We start from the raw sequence: 5,842 nt of genomic DNA on the forward strand, positions 1-5,842 counted from the left end.
TCTTACATATGTTTACAGTTATTTATATCAGTAGGTTGCTTTTGATGTAAGTGGCAGAAAATATTTTATATCCAATATGACAAAAAGACAAATGTTATTATGCAACAGCAACATAATTGTCAGGGAATTGTTTGTACATTGACTCTGGGACACCATTTTACAAAACGTATGACTTGTATCCAGATATTTAACTAATCTTTCCTCTGTTGGCTCATCCGCTAATTTTTAGATATCACTGAATTAGATGGTATAGATTACTTGCTATGATCTCCCATATACAGGACCCTCAAACATGAAGGATTCCTACACCCCTGCGTGTACGTAACAGATAATCAGAAGCAGCAGCAAGGAAGACATTATACAGCAGTGCAGAGCAGTGTAGCTATGAATCCATCACTAGGGTGACTTACTGGAAAGCAGCAGAAGCAGCATGGCTCTGTTTATGTTTGCTAATCACTCTACTCATCCTGTATTGATAATCCTAAAAAGGCAGCAGGGATATGAGCTAGCAGTTAGACTTCTTTTGACCAAGATTGATTTTGGCAAATTTTGAGAATGGTTGATCATTGATTGAACTGACATGGATGTAACATAGATGGTAAATTATGTAGTTAATTCTGATGCCTAAAGCCAACATGACTATTCATATGCCGTATTCATACGTATGACTTGCTCACATGTTCCTTTTCTTCTACAGCACAGTGAAGATCACTTGATGTTACATTTGCTTTCTTAGAGAACACAGAAGCAAAACAGGAATTTAAAAGTTCAGTCTTCTCAACATCATTATTGACCACTTTACCATTTTAATCCTTTAAAAATCCTATAGCATCTTTGGCTTTTCTTTAACTTTTGACTTACTTCCAAAATCCTTTCTTATTGCTTTTGGTCTCTCTTGCAAGCCTCAATTCATTACTGGCTTTAGCTCTTCTAACGCTAGCCCAGCTTTCCATGCAGACAGCATTATATTCTTCTTTAGATATGAACCCTTCTTTTCACTTAATATTCATTTCTTTGTTCCTTTTTAGCAAGCTTTTAAGTTCAGTATTCAGCCATCCTGGTCTCCATAAATGCTTTCCATTCTTCCTTCTTTTCGGGATTGTTACTGATTGTGCAGTGAGAATTTTATTTAGCGAAATCTCCCATCCTTCCTGGACATTTCTTTCCTTTAGAACATTCTACCTTTCCTTCCTTTTTACTGAGTCCATTAAAAACTGCCTTTCTACAGTCCAATCTTAAAATCTCAGTTTTCGCAGGTTTTCCACCTTTTGTAGTTCAAATTTATAGGATAGCATGATCGCTGCCTCCTAAGTTCTCAATCCCCTTTACTTCCTCAACCGTTTCCTATTTTTTGGTAAAAATTGGATCCAAATAAATAATGGCAGCAGTGGGATCTGACCCCATGCCTCCATAGAAACTGAAGCCTTAATCCAGTGCCTTAGACCGCTCGGCCACGCTACCTCATACGGATGCTCAATCTTATTTAAATCAGAAATTTGCTAATGATATAAGTTGCGTAAAACATTGTATAACTAATTAGACAAAAATACAAATGTTATTATGCATGAGCAACATAGTTATCAGGGATTTGTTTGTACATTGACTCTGGGGCACCATTTTACAAAACATATGACTTGTATCCAGATATTTAACTAATCTTTCCTCTTTTGGCTCATACGCTAATTTTTAGATATCTCTGTATCAGGTGGTATAGATTACTTGCTATGATCTCCCATATACAGGACACTCAAACATGAAGGATTCCTACACCCCTGCCTGTACGTAATAGATAATCAGAAGCAGCAGCAAGGAAGACATTATACAGCAGTGCAGAGCAATGTAGCTATGAGTTCATCACTAGGGTGACTTATTGGAAAGCAGCAGAAGCAGCATGGCTCTGTGTATGTTTGCTAATCACTCTGCTCATCCTGTATTGATAATCCTAAAAAAGGCTGCAGGGATATGAGCTAGCAGTTAGACTTCATTTGACTAAGATTGATTTTGACAAATTTTGAGAATGGTTGATCATTGATTGAACTGACATGGATGTAACATAGATGGTAAATTATGTAATTAATTCTGATGCCTAAAGCTAACATGACCACTCATATGCAGTATTCATACGTATGACTTTTTCATATGTTCCTTTTCTTCTACAGCACAGTGAAGATCACTTGATGTTACATTTGCTTTCTTAGAGAACAGAGGAGCTAAATAGGAATTTAAAAGTTCAGTCTTCTCAACATCATTATTGACCACATTACCCTTTTCATCTTTTAAAAATCCTATAGCATCTTTGGCTTTTCTTTAACTTTTGACTTACTTCCAAAATCCTTTCTTATTACTTTTGGTCTCTCTTGCAAGCCTCAATTCATTACTGGCTTTAGCTCTTCTAACGCTAGCCCAGCTTTCCCTGCAGACAGCATTATATTCTACTTTAGATATGAGCCCTTCTTTCTATTTGATACTCATTTCTTTGTTCCTTTTTAGCAAGCTTTTAAGTTCAGTATTCAGCCATCCTGGTCTCAATAAATGCTTTCCATTCTTCCTTCTTTTCGGGATTGTTACTGATTGAGCAGTGAGAATTAAATTTAGCAAAATCTCCAATCCTTCCTGGACATTTCTTTCCTTTAGAACATCCTACCTTTCCTTCCTTTTTACTGAGTCCATTAAAAACTGCCTTTCTACAGTCCAATCTTAAAATCTCAGTTTTCGCAGGTTTTCCTCCTTTTGTAGTTCAAAATTATAGGATAGCATTATCGCTGCCTCCTAAGTCCTCAACCCCCTTTACTTCCTCAACCGTTTCCTAATTTTTGGTAAAAATTAGATCCAAATAAATAATAGCAGTGTTTGGATTTGAACCCACACCTCCAGAGAGACTGGAGCCTAAATCTAGCACCTTGGACCGCTCAGCCACGCTACCTCTTACATATGTTTAAGGTTATTTATATCAAAAGTTTGCTTTTGATGTAAGTGGCAGAAAATATTTTATATCCAATAATACAAAAAGACAAATGTTATTATGCAACAGCAACGTAATTATCAGGGAATTGTTTGTACATTGACTCTGGGACACCATTTTACAAAACATATGACTTGTATCCAGATATTTAGCTAATCTTTCCTCTGTTGGCTCATCCGCTAATTTTTAGATATCACTGAATTAGATGGTATAGATTACTTGCTATGATCTCCCATATACAGGACCCTCAAACATGAAGGATTCCTACACCCCTGCCTGTACGTAACAGATAATCAGAAGCAGCAGCAAGGAGGACATTATACAGCAGTGCAGATCAGTGTAGCTATGAATCCATCACTAGGGTGACTTACTGGAAAGCAGCAGAAGCAGCATGGCTCTGTTTATGTTTGCTAATCACTCTACTCATCCTGTATTGATAATCCTAAAAAGGCAGCAGGGATATGAGCTAGCAGTTAGACTTCTTTTGACCAAGATTGATTTTGGCAAATTTTGAGAATGGTTGATCATTGATTGAACTGACATGGATGTAACATAGATGGTAAATTATGTAGTTAATTCTGATGCCTAAAGCCAACATGACTATTCATATGCCGTATTCATACGTATGACTTGCTCACATGTTCCTTTTCTTCTACAGCACAGTGAAGATCACTTGATGTTACATTTGATTTCTTAGAGAACACAGAAGCAAAATAGGAATTTAAAAGTTCAGTTTTCTCAACATCATTATTGACCACTTTACCCTTTTCATCCTTTAAAAATCCTATAGCATCTTTGGCTTTTCTTTAACTTTTGACTTACTTCCAAAAACCTTTCTTATTGCCTTTGGTCTCTCTTGCAAGCCTCACTTCATTACTGGCTCTAGCTCTTCTAATGCTAGCCCAGCTTTCCCTGCAGACAGCATTATATTCTTTAGATATGAACCCTTCTTTTCATTTGATATTCATATCTTTGCTCCTTTTTAGCAAGCTTTTAAGTTCAGTATTTAGCCATCCTTGTCTCCATAAATGCTTTCCATTCTTCCTTCTTTTCGGGATTGTTACTGATTGTGCAGTGAGAATTTAATTTAGCAAAATCTCCCATCCTTTCTGGACATTTCTTTCCTTTATAACATTCTACCTTTCCTTCCTTTTTACTGAGTCCATTAAAAACTGCCTTTCTACAGTCCAATCTTTAAATCTTAGTTTTCACAGGTTTTCCAACTTTTGCCGTTCAAAAGTAGAGGATAGAATTAACGCTGCCTCCTAAATTCTCAATCCCCTTTACTTCCTCAACTGTTTCCTAATTTTTGGTAAAAATTAGATCCAAATAAATAATGGCTGCGATGGGATTTGAACCCACGCCTCCACAGAGACTGGAGCCTTAATCCAGCGCATTAGACCGCTCAGCCACGATACCTCATACGGATGATCAAACTTATTTAAATCAGAAATTTGCTAATGATATAAGTGGCAGAAAACATTGTATATCTAATTAGACAAAAATACAAATGTTATTATGGATGAGCAACGTAGTTATCAGGGATTTGTTTTTACATTGACTCAGGGGCACCATTTTGCAAAACATATGACTTGTATCCAGATATTTACCTAATCTTTCCTCTGTTGGCTCATCCGCTAATTTTTAGATATAACTGAATTAGGTTGTATAGATTACTTGCTATGATTTCCCACATACAGGACACTCAAACATGAAGGATTCCTACACACCTGCCTGTACGTAACAGATAATCAGAAGCAGCAGCAAGTAAGACAATATACAGCAGTGCAGAGCAGTGTAGCTATGAGTTCATCACTAGGGTGACTTACTGGAAAGCAGCAGAAGCAGCATGGCTCTGTTTATGTTTGCTAATCGCTCTGCTCATCCTGTATTGATAATCCTATAAAGGCAGCAGGGATATGAGCTAGCAGTTAGACCTCATTTGACCAAGATTGATTTTGGCAAATTTTGAGAATGGTTGATCATTGATTGAACTGACATGGATGTAACATAGATGGTAAATTATGTAATTAATTCTGATGCCTAAAGCTAACATGAACACTCATATGCAATATTCATACGTATGACTTTTTCACGTGTTCCTTTTCTTCTACAGCACAGTGAAGATCACTTGATGCTACATTTGCTTCCTTAGAGAACAGAGAAGCCAAATAGGAATTTAAAAGTTCAGTCTTCTCAACATCATTATTGACCACATTACCCTTTTCATCTTTTAAAAATCCTATAGCATCTTTGGCTTTTCTTTAACTTTTGACTTACTTCCAAAATCCTTTCTTATTGCTTTTGGTCTCTCTTGCAAGCCTCAATTCATTACTGGCTTTAGCTCTTCTAACTCTAGCCCAGCTTTCCCTGTAGACAGCATTATATTCTTCTTTAGATATGAACCCTTCTTTCCATTTGATAATCATTTCTTTGCTCCTTTTCAGCAAGCTTTTAAGTTCAGTATTCAGCCATCCTGGTCTCAATAAATGCTTTCCATTCTTCCTTCTTTTCGGGATTGTTACTGATTGTGCAGTGAGAATTTAATTTAGCAAAATCTCCCATCTTTCCTGGACATTTCTTTCCTTTAGAACATCCTACCTTTCCTTACTTTTTACTGAGTCCATTAAAAACTGTCTTTCTACAGTCCAATCTTAAAATCTCAGTTTTCGCAGGTTTTCCTCCTTTTGTAGTTCAAAATTATAGGATACTATGATCGCTGCCTCCTAAGTTCTCAACCCCCTTTACTTCCTCAACCGTTTCCTAATTTTTGGTAAAAATTTGATCCAAATAAATAATGGCAGCGGGGGGATTTGAACCCACGCCTCCAGAGAGACTGGAACCTAAATCCAGCGCCTTAGACCGCTCGGCCACGCTACC

General features: G+C 36.9%; 1 non-coding gene across 1 annotated transcript; it reads right to left on the reverse strand.

Moving 5' to 3' along the window:
* Positions 1–5,760: 5,760 nt before the first annotated feature.
* TRNAL-UAG (transfer RNA leucine (anticodon UAG)) lies at positions 5,761–5,842 on the reverse strand. The gene has a single exon. It is a non-coding gene; the product is annotated as a tRNA-Leu (tRNA).

This window comes from Phyllobates terribilis, unplaced genomic scaffold (genome assembly GCF_046119375.1).
Source record: "Phyllobates terribilis strain yellow unplaced genomic scaffold, ASM4611937v1 Scaffold_11__3_contigs__length_659146591, whole genome shotgun sequence".
NCBI classification, from domain to species: Eukaryota; Metazoa; Chordata; class Amphibia; order Anura; family Dendrobatidae; genus Phyllobates; species Phyllobates terribilis.